The 15300-nt window shown below is 44.7% G+C and overlaps 1 protein-coding gene and 1 long non-coding RNA gene across 2 annotated transcripts in view; one reads left to right on the forward strand and one right to left on the reverse strand.

The window, feature by feature from the left end:
- Nucleotides 1-15300, forward strand: part of AFG2A (AAA ATPase AFG2A) — a 701600-nt gene that overhangs the window by 256405 nt on the left and 429895 nt on the right. The gene's annotated exons all lie outside the window — the stretch shown is intronic.
- The window catches only part of LOC143790179 (uncharacterized), a 74989-nt gene that overhangs the window by 56673 nt on the left and 3016 nt on the right, over nucleotides 1-15300 (reverse strand). The window lies entirely within an intron of this gene.

The following is a 15300-nucleotide window of genomic DNA, read 5'->3' on the forward strand; positions in this document are numbered from 1 at the left end:
GCTCCTCCACCATCTGTTTGAGGATGCCCAACGGATGTTCAATAGGTTTTAGATCAGAAGACGTGCTTGACCAGTCCAGCAGTGTTACCCTCAGTTTCTTTAGCAATGATGTGTTCATTTTGGATCACAGGGCAGTATTCCAACAAAAGAACCCCAAACATACCTACAGTTTCCAAAGGGTGGGAATCATGCTCTGCTTCAGTATGTACAGTATATGTTGGCATTCTTGGTTCCCTCAATGAACTGTAGCTGCACACATCTGAGTGCACTCATGCAGCCCAAACCATGACACACCCACCACCATGCCTCAGTGTAGTCAAGACACACTTGTTTTTGAACTACCTCACCTGGTTGCTGCCACACACGCTTGACACCATCTGAACCAAATAAGTTTATCTTTATCTCTTCAGACCACTGGACATAGTTCCAGTAATTCATGTTCTTAGTCTGCTTGTTTTCAGCAAACTTTTTGCAGGGTTTCTTCTGCTTCAGCTTTAAAAGAGGCTTCCTTCTAGGATGACAGCCATGCAGACCAATTTGAAGCAGTGTGCGGTATATGGTTTGAGCCCTGACAAGCTGATCCCCCACCCCTGTAACCTCTGTGGCAATACTGGCAGCACTAATACATCTATTTTGAGCAGACAACCTGTGTATTTGATGCTGAACAAGTGCACTCAACTTCTTTGGTTGACCATGGCAAGGCCAGTTCCAAGTGGATCCTGTCCTGTTATACTGCATAATGGCCTTGGCCACTGTGCTGCAGCTCAGTTTCAGGATGTTGGCAATTTTCTTATAGCCTAGGCCATTTTTATGTAGATCAATGATTTTTTTTCTCAGATCCTCAGAGCTTTCTTTGCCATGAGGAGCCCTGTTGAACTTAGTGACCAGTATGAAAGAGTGTAAAAGCGATAACACCAAATTTAACACACCTGCTCCACATTCACACCTGAGACCTTGTAACGCTAATGAGTCACATGACACTGGGGAGGGAATATTACTAATTTGGCACAATGTGGCCTTTTTCACTTTGGGGTGTACTCACTTTTGTTGCCAGTGGTTTAGACATTAATAGCTATAAGTTGACTTTAGAGGGCACACCAAATTTACACTGTTATATAAGTTGTACACTGACTACTTTGTATCAAAGGGTCATTGCTTCAGTGTTGTCCCATGAAAAGATATAAAAAAAATATTTACAAAAATGTGAGGGGTGTACTCACTTTTGTGATATACTGTAAGTGCAGTATAAAAGTGTGCCCACTTTATAGTACCAGCTCAGGAAGGTCCATGCCTCTGCTTGGCAATAGCAAATGCTTTGTAATGTACATACTGTTAGGATTCGGGTGTGCTTACTGCTCATCACATGACTGGTCATATGCGATTTGCACACTTCTGGTCTCTTGCCTCCTAGCTTCTCATCCTGATTCTCTCAGTGGAACCTTAGAACGTGACGACCACTCGAATCAGCAAGCCATTTGACATCCAAACACAATGTTGGCATTTAGCATGTTAATGTCACTGTCGGAGTCAAAGCATGGGCTGGAAAACCCATTTGATAATAACTTTTCCTCAGATGTTAAGACCAGTGTTGTGGGTTGAAGGTTTTATCTTTATTTTAAATAACAAGATTGTGGACGTAATTTTGACTGCACAAAATAGGAGTTTATGGAGGAGTAGGTGACCAGACCTGTCCATAAATCTTCTCCAGTACTGCAACTTAAAAAGTTGTTTTTCAATTCGAGTATGGACTGGTCAAAAATAAAGATAAAGTGAACAAGCGCCTTTCACCCTTTCCTTGCCAAGAACGTATCTCATACATCCTTGCAGGGTGGCAACTCTGTAGCCAAGTACGTATGAGATACAGCCTCACTACGAATTCTCATATCTCAGCCCGGATTGCAGATTCTCAGCTTCAAAATTAGATAAGAATCTTATCATTGCGGAATTTTAAGCAGTGCAGGTGTCTAAGGGTACCGTCACACAGTGGCATTTTTATCGCTACGACGGCACGATTCGTGACGTTGTAGCGATATCGTTACGATCTCGCAGTGTCTGACACGCTACTGCGATCAGGCACCCAGCTGAGAATCGTACGTCGTAGCACATCGTTTGAAACTTTTTTTCGTCGCTGGATCTCCCGCTGTCATCGCTGGATCGTTGTGTGTGACAGCGATCCAGCGATGCGTTCGCTGGTAACCAGGGTAAACATCGGGTAACTAAGCGCAGGGCTGCGCTTAGTAACCCGATGTTTACCGTGGTTACCAGCGTAAATGTAAAAAACAACAAACCGTACATACTCACCATCTGATGTCCGTCAGGTCCCTTTGCCGTCTGCTTTCTGCTCTGACTGAGATCCGGCCGTACAGTGAGAGCAGAGCGCAGCGGCAACGTCACCGCTGTGATCTGCTCTCACTTTCCGGCCGGCAGACAGTCACAGCGGGAAGCAGACTGCAAGGGACCTGACGGACATCAGATGGTAAGTATGTACGGTTTGTTGTTTTTTACTTTTACGCTGGTAACCACGGTAAACATCGGGTTACTAAGCGCGGCCCTGCGCTTAGTAACCCGATGTTTACCCTGGTTACCCGGGGATTTCGGCATCGCTCCAGCGCCGTGATTGCAACGTGTGACCGCAGTCTACGACGCTGGAGCGATAATCATACGACGCTGCGACGTCACGAATCGTGCCGTCGAAGCGATGTAAATGGTACTGTGTGACGGTACCCTAAGGGTACTGTCACACTCTGCAACTTTCCAACGATCACGACCAGCGATACGACCTGGCCGTGATCGTTGGAAAGTCGTTGTGTGGTCGCTGGGGAGCTGTCATACAGACAGCTCTCCAGCGACCAACGATGCCGAAGGCCCCGGGTAACCAGGGTAAACATCGGGTTACTAAGCAAGGCCGCGCTTAGTAACCCGATGTTTACCCTGGTTACCATCGTAAAAGTAAAAAAAAAAAAAACGTACATACTCACATTCCGGTGTCCGTGAGGTCCCTCGCAGTCTGCTTCCCGCTCTGACTGAGTGCCGCCGTAAAGTGAAAGCAGATCACAGCGGTGACGTCACCGCTGTGATCTGCTCTTACTTTCCGGCCGGGAGTCAGTCAGAGCGGGAAGCAGACTGCGAGGGACCTGAAGGACACCGGAATGTGAGTATGTACTGTTTTTTTTTTTTTTACTTTTACGATGGTAACCAGGGTAAACATCGGGTTACTAAGCGCGGCCCTGCGCTTAGTAACCCGATGTTTACCCTGGTTACAAGCGAACGCATCGTTGGATCGGTGTCACACACACCGATCCAACGATGACAGCGGGAGATCCAGCGACGAAAGAAAGTTCCAAACGATCTGCTACGACATACGATTCTCAGCAGGGTCTCTGATCGCTGCTGCGTGTCAGACACAGCGATATCGCATGGATATCGCTGGAACGTCACGGATCGTACCGTCGTAGCGACAAAAGTGCCACTGTGTGACAGTACCCTAAAGCTGTTACTCCCGACTTGCATTTCAATCCCAGATATCTTGGTCTGGGTCATTACTACAGGGGCAGTTCTAGTCTGGGTCACATTTTTAGCTGCGATCCAGGCTGAGCATGTTAAATTCCCCACCTCCAACTCGATAACCATTGTACAGGAGGACAGTGGGGCTTTGGAGAAGATGCCATGCTGCAGTATAGACAGGAAAGAGGTGTGTGATCTCCTGTCCCTGTGTGATGCTAGGTGTGTATCACACCAGCAAAGTACATTAAAAAATGTTTAGAAAAATAAAATAAAAGTGATGGATTTGCCTCTTTTATTGTTGTTTTTTAAGGGGTTTTTGTTCATCATAAAACATCTGTCCCTAGGTACAATTTGTTTTAAAAAGCCGTGGTTTACTCAACCTTTCCTGGTCCAACACTGAGTCTCCACCAATCCTTCCAGTGCCTGTTAATGTCTGCAAAGTTGACGTCAGGTCATTTGTAATTCAGCTAGTCTGGTCTGAGCTCAGTGACTGAGTGTCTTCTTGTACCTTCTGCCAAGCATAGCCATCCAGCGCATTGAGCTTACCGATGTGACATCAGGCCTACAGACAGTGACAGACACCAGGAGTAGCACTAACCTATGGACCTGGGATGGCGAGTAAAGCCTGAGGGATATTGGAAATTCTGAATAAGTAAAGCCCCTTTAACTCCTTTATTATTGCAAAAAATGCACACATTTGAGATCTCTGTGTCTGTAGTTACCCGAACTATGAAGCTCACTTGTCACTTAGTTATATGATCACCATAAAAATAAGACAGAATTCCTGTTTTTTGCTCCCTTTGTCTCGAAATTGTTTTGCAAAATACAGTCACAAGCCCAAACTATATGCCAACTAAAATTACAGCTGGTAACAAAAAAACCAGCACTCATACACTTGTTGCAGAAAATAATATACCGTAGTTAAGACTCTAAAAATATGGCAACACACAAAACCCCATTTTTTATTTGTATTATTTTGTTTTGAGATAGTTATTGAGTATAAACTATACATATTTGGTATTACAGTGCCTATAATAACCCATATTAGAAATTATGAGCATGAACATACTAAGCCCAGAATTGCAGTTATATAATCATTCCACTTGGAAAAGCTGAATATAAAGCTCTCAGTGTGACGAGCCCCACAATAGTACCCATAAACACTACGGTTCAGCATGCAAAAATAAGCCCTTCATCAGCTCCTCAATTTCCGTGACTCCCGACTCCTTAACTTTGACTCCCTAGTACTGATCACTACTGAGCATGTAAATAAAGTGCAGCACTTTGTGAGGTAAAATATTTTTTAAAACAGTCTGAAATATTTTACCTCACAAAATGAATCCACTTTGATCCCCTGCTGTAATGTCAGTATTGTCTTTTACATCCTCCCCTGCCTAGGAGATGTGGTATGCTCCGTACACGATCAAACAGTCAATTTTTAAGATGAACTTTCGTTTGTGGGAAAACCCCTTTAATGTGACCGGCTTCCTCTGCCTGTAGACACGTCACGCATCTGCCGCCGGAATCAGCTGAATGATTCAGTGCACCTGCTTGTATTTCACGCAGGCACAGTAAATCAGACCGCCGCCATCTTTGTGCAGACAGATAGATCCGGCGGCAGTCAGTGAATCATTCAGCTGATCGCGGCGGTGGCGTGTTCGTGACGGTGTTCCGCTGGTGGTACCGTGCAAGAGGCTGCATGAGTGTGTGTGAGTGTGAAAGTGTCAGTGTGTATGGTGCGTACGCCATATAGAGTGTGTGTGTGGTGCGACGGTGTTCCGCTGGTGGTACCGCGCAATAGGTTGGTACCAGCAGCAGTTTCCATATTGAGACACCCTTCACTTGGGTGTCCCAATATGGCGGTCGGTGAACCTCCTCCGCTTGGAATTCTGGGATACGGTGACATCTGGACAGAACAGGAAATAAAAACATTACAAGGCAATTATATAAATAGATCGTTCAGACATCATTACTGACATCAGAATGAGGCTCTTCACTGACTGAGCAGAGCCAAGTATCTTAAGTCCATCATCTGTGATTTAGTCATATGTCTAATCCATCATATATAATGCAGTCAGCTGAGTCGTACATCTAAGCTTGTGATGCAGTCCGCTGAGCCGTGTATCTAAGCCCGTAATTCGTGATGCAGTCTGTTGAGCCCTGTTTCTAAGCCCATCATGTGTGATACAGTCCACTGAGCTATGTATCTAAGCACCTCATTTGTGATAGTCTGCTGGGCCGTGTATCTAAGCCTGTCATGTGTGATGCAACCATGAATCTAATCCCTTCATGTGTGATACAGTCCAATGAGCTGTGTATCTAAGCTTGTCATGTGTGATACAGTCCTCTCAGCTGTGTATGTAAGCCGGTCATGTGCGATGCAGTGTGCTAAGCCATGTTTCTAAATCCATCACGGGTGACGCTTGTTGTGTATCTAATCCTATCATGTTTGAGCAGCGCAGCGCCAACTAACAGAATTGGCGCTGCCAACAGTCTTTGGTGACACTATCCATATTTCAGTATCACTTTGCAGTCACCAATAAAATGGCTCCCACTGTGATACTAAGCTTCATCTTGTAAACGCCCAGAAGGGAAGGCGAGGGGGTGACATTAGACACCGGAGCGAAGACCCCGCCCTCGTTTACTGCAGTTGTAATGGGAGCCAGCAGTGCACTAGGTTTTGATGCTAAATTTCTGCTCCCCCTAAATATGAAAACGTTTTAAATTAATTTTCATATTTTATATCGAGTCTTTTTGTAATTAAAACATTAATACTTTAAATTTTTTTGAACTGTTGAAAACATAAAGAAAAGTAATATGTGTGGTTTCTCGTTACTAATACAAACCATTACATTTAATATATCACTTATGTCACACTGTCAACTTGGAAAACTAATAAACCTCACTAGGGGAGGGAGGAATAACAATATTCACCTTTTGCCGTCTGCTACACATTAATTTTATTGAAAACAACTTTTGGGGTTAAAATTGTAGCTGCAACCCTTTATAAATGCTTAATGATGGGTGGTATATTTTCCAAAATATGGTCACTTCTGCTGAGGTTTTCCATGTATTACCACCCCAGGGGTTCCGCAAATTCAGGTGGTGACAGAAAACCATTCCAGAAAAATTTGTGCAAAGAACGCTCCTTCTCTTGAGCCTCAAGACCCTTATTCCAGAGATGTATCACTCGGCTGCTTGCTGACATTTTGATGAAATCACTGTTTTTTTCTGCTGCAGATCCATCATTTGTGTGAATGCTGAGCTCTGTGTATTCCCACCTGCACCAATGATTGCCAGCCTTCTACTCTTTTAAGAAGTGTCCACAGAAGCTGCCAATTAGTGGTGGGGTTGGGGTTATACTGAGCCCATGAATATGGAGAACAACCTGACAGCGGGATTGCTAGTCCTCTAGTGATAATCTCCTGCTGATAAACCAGTGATTTTATCAAAACAACACTAAGCAGCCCAGTAACTGATACATCGCTGCAATCGGGGTTTGTCTCTACATTATACTGCTCTCAGATTAGGTGGCAAAAACATGATGACAGATTCCCTTTAAGGGTTATTCCTTCCAAAGAATTCTGCTATCTCTTATCCATTGGATAGGGGAAGATTGCTGAGGCCTATCTACCAGGAAACCTCAGTGATACTGAGTTCGGGGCTTAGGCACCCTGAGAATTGACAATTGAGCGTAGGTGCTCGTCCTCTGCTCCATTCATTGTTATGGAGTTGCAAGAGGAAACTAAGCGCGGTACTCAACTTTCTCCTGTGTTCCCGTACATTCTGTTCAAGAGGGAGATACTGAGACACAACCTCGACATTTCAGACCCCCCGATTTCTAGGATCCCCAGTGGTCAGATCCTCAGCAATCAGCAAGTCATTCTTTATCCTAAGGGTAATAATAATTTTGGGGCATAGCGCTTTAAGATTGTTAACATATAAAAAAAATATCCAGACAACTTTAGTCCAGATTCGGCATCTTCTTGTGTGATTTTGCAAATGTTTGGCCATTTGAAGTCCGTGACTTTGTCTCACAATTAATGAAGAGACAATTTACATATTTCCCAGAGGAGCACTGCGGCTTTAAAAAAGTCTCCTCACCTCGACATGCTTAACATGTCACTCTCCACAAGGAGAAACGATGCTTCTTGGATCTCACAATTAATGAAACTTTGTATACTGCAAAAGAAAAATGACTAAAGTCAATTATTGCACTGGTGAAAAATAAAATACCATGCCTTTCCACTACGGTTGTAAATAGCCTTTTCACTTCTCGCTGTAATCTTGATTCTTGGTGGACTACATAATACTGCAGCCTATTTGTAGGAATGTTCAAATTTAAAGAGTTAATTTCCAGTACAATGAAGGCAAGCCATGTCATAAGACACTGACTGTCCCCCATGTGGGTGTTAAGGGGAGCTGAGAAATGGGATTACTTTGTCTCCTATTGAGCTGGATGTTAATCTCAGACACATTAGCTGGGATGCAAAGAACAAGGCACAGCATAAAGGCCGGGTCTGCTGTCCATGATGGCACCCTGGGGCCCTTGACAGCCTTTCTCCACCTTATCACAGAGTGTAGAAAAGATGCATCCTCAAGTGTCCAATTTACATAAGAATGACAGGATGTGATTGGACAAATGAAGATGAATGAAAGGCAGTGTTGTCAGGCATGGCTATTGTCTAAAGATGGATGGGGGGCCTGAGTCCCATCAAGCATCAGGGGCTTCCTCACAGCATAGAATAGCAGCAGAAAGGACACCAAAGCACAAAAGAGCTCATTGAAAGCCAGACAGATGGGAGTTTATATTTTCCTAGTAGCTGTCATTTGATGTGTTCTCGTAAGGCTGGAGTGTCTTCATTAAAATAAACATTTGCGTGACAGGATCATGAAAGATTTTTTGGTTGCTTGAATAAAAGGGAGACCGAAAACTCTTTTTCTTCTTCTGTTGCAGTCCTATTAGGTAATGTTGTCTTCACCTTTCTATTTGTATGAAAGAGTCTGACAAAATGAGAATTTTCACTATTAGGCTGAATACACACATGCAGTTTGATTTAGTTTTTGGTAAAGATTTTGGGAAAACCTGAAAATATAAACTGCAATCTTGTGAAGTGGAAAAATAAAGTACAAAAATAATGTGGTTGCATAAATATGCATGCAATAAGCTAATACTTTGTTAAAGGGCCCTTTGAATTTATGACAGCATTCGGTCTTTTTGGGTAGAAGTGCTTCAAATCTGTCAGATTACAAGGACATCTCCTTTGTACAGCCCTCTTCAGGTCAACCCACGGATTTTCAAGTGTATTCATTCCTGGGCTCTGTCTGGGCCATTCCCAAACTTGAACCTTCGGGCGAAGCCATTCTTTTGTTGATTTTGGAGGTATACTTATGGTCATTGTCATGCTCAAGATTTAACATTTTGATGTAAAACTGACTGAACTTTTTGGCCATAATTCCAAAAGGTATGTTTGTCGCTAAGGCAACACTGCGTATCAGCAAATGAACACCAAAGTGAAGCATGGTGGAGGCACCATTAAACTTGGGGCTGCTATTTGTCATGGGAAATGAGGCTTTAGTCAAGATTCACTTGATCTTGACTAAAGCCTCATTTCCCGCTGCCAAATAGCAGCCCCCAAGTGCAATGGTGCCTCCACCATGCTTCACTTTAGTGTTCATTTGCTGATACGCAGTGTTGGCTTTGCTCCAAACATACCTTTTGGAATTATGGCCAAAAAGTTCAACCTTGGTCGTATCAAACCATAACCTATCTTCCATCTTCAGACTTAATGTAGGTTTTTTGCTAAACATAGCCAATCTTGGATGTTTTTCTTTATAAGAAAAAGGGTTCTGTAGTGCAACTCTATTCCACCCGCAAGGTATATGGTGAATATGGTAGATTGTGGTCACATGTAGGACACAACCAAAATTTCACAGTAGTTCCTTCAGCACTGTAGCCCCCTTGGCAGCCTCTCAAACCAATGTTATCATTGTCTTTTTTATCAATTTTTGAGGGATGTCCAGTTTTAGATAATGTCATTGTTGTGCCAAATTTAAATCACTTGTAGATGACAGTCTTTACAGTGTTCCATGTGTAGTGCAGCGGTATCCACGCTGCGCAGTGACCCAGCAAAGTTCAAATTAAAACGTGTTTAATGTCCAAACTCACACAGTGCGCAGTACACAGTATCCTCCGGATTGCAGCCGGGAAACACGACAGTCCATAAGTGCATCCGGTTTCCGAGGGCAACTGCACCACCGTATTACACTGCGGAGTGCCAGAAGTTTACTCTGCTTGGCTGTGTGTTTCCTCACACATTTGAGCTTCTGCTGAGCCGTCTGCTCTTCTTGCTGCAAACTCCACACTGACCCACCCAACCCTCTGCTGCAAGGGTTTTTACAAAAGAACCTGTGGTCGTCGGCCACATGGAAAACCAGGGCCGGGGAGGAAACGGACTGACCCACTGCATCCTGTAGTCCGTTTCAAAAATAAAAGCCCAGAACAGGTTATCTCTGCCCTGGACACATAGCATACCCAAGACCAATGCTCACTTTTATTTTGCATTGCAATTACAGCTATGTTTGTGACTGCAATGTACTCCCACGGCCTCCATATGCGTCTCTGCACATCCTGGGGGACACATAGCGACCCTCGCATATAACATGGTCACTGCCTTACACTTGGTACGTTTAATGCTATGGAATTTTTTTTGTACCCTTCCCCTAACTGATAACTTTCAACAATCAGATAAATGTAATATATTTTTTAAATAAACTCATTGATATTATTGGGTCTCAAGTTCTTTGGACCACTGAAATTAATCTCAAACAATTGTGATAATTAGTTTGCCAGGTTAGCACAATTAAAGGAAAACTACTTAAAGGTAAGGTACCGCGTTTGTAGATCATTAATAAATCACTGTAATGTAGCATAACATGCTGCTATAACCAAGTTTTAGATGCATGTGAAACAGATTTCGTGTGTTATATGTGTTTAAAGAAGGAACTGGGGGCTGACATCTTGGTTTTGCAGCAGTAGCAGGGCACTAACAGTGTCATTTTACAGCACCCCATGGACATAGGAGATAATAGACCGGCGCTGACCCTATCTTTAACATTGGAGAGGTGTTAGCAGTGAGCTGGGCACGCCTCTGTGGGCTGCACAACTCACTGCTGTAGGTGTGACTAGCTGCCATTTTACTATAGCCCAGTGCTCTCTGCCAAGCTCCACTTACTCTCCATCACAGGAGCTCCTTTCACAGCCTGCAGAGAGAGGTGACACCTGACACCTCTCTCTGCCATACAATGTATCTCCCCCCTCCCTCCACAATGCCGGCCATTCACTGCAGACCTGGAGCTCCTTATCTTACTGAGGGATGAGCCACAGACAGCTCCGCACAGACAATGCTGCTCCATACACCCCACATAAACTAACTGTGCTTCTGATGCAGTAACTGCTGGTGACAGCAGATCACAGGGCAGTCACACACAAAATGGCTCTGCCCTGTGATGCTGCTCTTCATTCTGCCCCAGGGATATTAGACCACCCAAAAGGGGAGGGAAATGCTGATGTCAGCAGTTACTGCCCAGATTTTCCAGCTAACAGTAAAGCTGGTAAGTCTTACTATAGCTGCTTGAGGTCTAAAACGGAAAATGCTCCCCCTAGTGGTCAATATATATATTTGTAAGAAAATATATAATATTTTTCATATAGAAATGTTTGCAAACAGTGCAAACATTGCATTAATACATTTTATTTACTATTTTAAGCTTAATTTCACAAAAAAACAAACTACAAGAAAACTGGTGGCACCTTCCCTTTAAGAAGGATGTCCCAAGGTTTCCATCACTATGAAAAAGAAAAAGGATCTCTTTGCTACCGAAAAAAGTCAGTGCAATGTCTTGGACAAGGTATAAAAACATTAGATATTTCACAAATACTTAAAGGGGTTGTCCGGGCCTTCTGTATAATTTGTGTGTACCTAGGCTGCAGAATGCTGACAGTTTTTAATATACTCCATGCCAGCATCCTGCATTGTGTCCTAGATATCACACTTGTCTAATAATTCTGGTGAAGCTGCTCACTTCCTGACTAGAGTCGTCTCCAGTCTCTGCCAGACCCTCCCCATCTTGCTTCCTGCTCAAGCCTCCCGCAGCACACCGTGCTAGACAGCAGGGGTATGACTCAGCTAATTGGACTAACCAGTAAGGTAAAGACTTCTACATAGCTGAGTATAATGTGCTGTGTGCATCCATCCCTCCCTCCCGCATCCATCCCTCCCTCCCGCATCCATCCCTCCCTCATCCATCCCTCCCTCAAACATCCATCACTTATCCATCCTTCCATCCCTCTCTTTCTCCCTCCCTTCTTCATTCATCCAACCATCTCTACCTCCCTCATCCATCTCTTCCTCCCTCATCCATCTCTTCCTCCCTCCATCATCCATCCCTCTCGCACATGTTCATTAATTTGCGGAATCGCGGGGATTCCGCACACCTAGGAATGCATTGATCTGCTTACTTCTCGCATGGGGCTGTGCACACCATGCGGGAAGTAAGCAGATCATGTGCGGTTGGTACCCAGGGTGGAGGAGAGGAGACTTTCCTCCACTGACTGGGCACCATATAATTGGTAAAAAAAAGAATTAAAATAAAAAATAGTGATATACTCACCTTCTGATGGCCCCGGAGTCTTCCCGCCTCTCATCGGTGCATGCTCTCTCTTCCATTCCTATAGATGCTCTGTGTGAAGGACCTGCGATGACGTCGCGGTCATGGCCGGTCCTACACACAAAGCAACAGCTGAGGAGATCGGGGGCCATCAGAGGGTGAGTATAACATTTTTTTTTAATTTTTTAATTATTTTTAACATTATATCTTCTTACTATTGATGCTGCATAGGCTGCATCTATAGTAAAAAGTTGGTCACACTTGTCACGCACTATGTTTGACAAGTGTGACCAACCTGTCAATCAGTTTTCCAAGCGATGCTACAGATTGCTTGGAAAACTTTAGCATTCTGCAAGTTAATTATGCTTGCAAAATGCTAAAAAAAAAAACGCAGAAAAAACGGGGAAAAAACGCGAAAAGAAGCATGCGGATTTCTTGCAGAAAATTTCTGGTTTTCTTCAGGAAATTTCTGCAATAAATCCTGTATTCTTAAGGTACCTTCACACTGACCAACTTTCCAACAATAACGATAGCGATCCGTGACGTTGCAGCGTCCTGGATAGCGATATCGTTGTGTTTGACACGCAGCAGCGATCTGGATCCTGCTGTGATATCGCTGGTCGGAGCTAGAAGGCCAGAACTTTATTTGGTTGTCAGATCGGCGTGTATCGTTGTGTTTGACAGCAAAAGCAACGATGCCAGCAATGTTTTACAATGGTAACCAGGGTAAATATCGGGTTACTAAGCGCAGGGCCGCGCTTAGTAACCCGATATTTACCCTGGTTACCATTGTAAAAGTAAAAAAAAAAACAGTACATACTCGCCTTCTGATGTGTGTCACGTCCCCCGGCGTCCACGCTGCTGCTCAGAGCTTCCTGCACTGAATGTGTCAGTGCTGGCCGTAAAGCAAAGCACAGCGGTGATGTCACCGTTCTGCTTTAGGGCCGGCGCTTACACAGTGCAGGGAAGCGGACGCCGGGGGACGCGACAGGCACCGGAATGTAAGTATGTAGTGTTTGTTTTTTTTTTACATTTACACTGGTAACCAGGGTAAACATCGGGTTACTAAGCGCGGCCCTGCGCTTAGTAACCCGATGTTTACCCTGGTTACCCGGGGACTTCGGCATCGTTGGTCGCTGGAGAGCTGACTGTGTGACAGCTCTCCAGCGACCACACAACGACGAAACAGCGACGCTGCAGTGATCGGCATCGTTGTCTATATCGCTGCAGCGTCGCTTAATGTGACGGTACCTTTAAAGTCACTGCCGAGCTGCTGACAGTAGGTGGCATTGCTTGGCAGCTTGCCAGTACTCAGTGAGCAATTCACATTGCTGTGAAAGCCTGTATGTCATTGACATTCTATGTCAGTCGGCTAAAGGTACCGTCACATTAAGCGACGCTGCAGCGATATAGACAACGATGCCGATCGCTGCAGCGTCGCTGTGTGATCGCTGGAGAGCTGTCACACACACAGCTCTCCAGCGACCAACGATGCCGAAGTCCCCGGGTAACCAGGGTAAACATTGGGTTACTAAGCGCAGGGCCGCGCTTAGTAACCCGATGTTTACCCTGGTTACCATTGTAAATGTAAAAAAAAACAAAACACATACTCACATTCCGGTGCTTGTCACGTCCCCCGGCGTCCGCTTCCCGGCACTCCTCCTGCATCCTGTGTAAGCACCGCCGGAAAGCAGAGCGGTGACGTCACCGCTGTGCCCTGCTTTACGGCCGGCCGGCGCTGACATAGGATGCAGGAGGAGCGCAGGGAAGCGGACGCCGGGGGACGTGACAGGCACCGGAATGTGAGTATATAGTGTTTTTTTTTTTTTTACATTTACAATGGTAACCAGGGTAAACATCGGGTTACTAATCGCGGCCCTGCGCTTAGTAACCCGATATTTACCCTGGTTACCATTGTAAAACATTGCTGGCATCGTTGCTTTTGCTGTGAAACACAACGATACACGCCGATCTGACGACCAAATAAAGTTCTGGACTTCTAGCTCTGACCAGCGATATCACAGCAGGATCCTGATCGCTGCTGCGTGTCAAACACAACGATATCGCTTTCCAGGACGCTGCAACGTCACGGATCACTATCGTTATCGTTCTAAAGTCGCTCAGTGTGAAGGTACAGTACCTTAAGAAGTTTCTCCTGCAGCTTCTACAAAGTGGTCATCTCCTGGTCCTATTGTCTAGGATAGCGTCTTCAAGATCCAATTTGTAATCTTGCCAAACCAAACAATATTAGTTACCTCAGAAGATTAATGGTCGTCATAAACATACGCATGGCATGCCTTTATAAGTTATAATGATCTTTATTTTTTGTATTGGAGATCCCATGTCATTCTATTACTGATGACTACAGATGCTTGTTCTCACTGCTAAATCTACTGCTAACACGATATGAGACAACACATTTCTCCATATATGACGGATGATTTAATAAGCCATCGTGTGCCTCTAAGGGTATGTGCCCATGAACAGCAATTGCTGTGGGTTTGCCGCTGCATATTTATGCAGCGTCAAGCCCGCAGCAGCCGCATGTGGTAGCGTAGTGGATGGGATTTCTAGAAATCCCATGTTCACTATGCGTACATAGTAGTAAGCTGATCACCCGTGGAGATGGGCATGCGGCGTGTCTTTCAAGACCGCAGCGTGTCAATTTCTGAAATCAGCTGAAGTGCTGGAAAAGTTACGGACTCAGAGCCCACAGCAAACAGGGGGACGCAACCTTGGATGTACCTATAGGTCCCAAGAAATAATAAAGCACTTGGCACTCAGAGATTAATTTGCAAGGTGAACGTGAAAATTTAGTTTATTTGTGCGACCAGTTCAAGAGTTTTTAAACGTTTTCGGTCACAAGACCTTCATCAGAAACATCTCTTATGAAACTGGAGGCAAAACAGCGCGACGCATAGGCCCAAAAGGCCCGCGCACAAATATAACCTGGCAAACACCTCGGGGGTTCTGGAGGGTGTATAAGGAGTAGGGCGCACCGGGACGGCGAGGACTCGCTGTAGAAAATGGCGCTAATATTCCAGAGGCGGGGTGCCGAGGTACTGAGGAGCCGGTGTTGCCAGAAGCCGCTGGTCCTATAGGTCTCAAGGTCATGAAGAGATTAAA

The sequence above is a fragment of the Ranitomeya variabilis genome, chromosome 1 (genome assembly GCF_051348905.1).
Source record: "Ranitomeya variabilis isolate aRanVar5 chromosome 1, aRanVar5.hap1, whole genome shotgun sequence".
NCBI classification, from domain to species: domain Eukaryota; kingdom Metazoa; phylum Chordata; class Amphibia; order Anura; family Dendrobatidae; genus Ranitomeya; species Ranitomeya variabilis.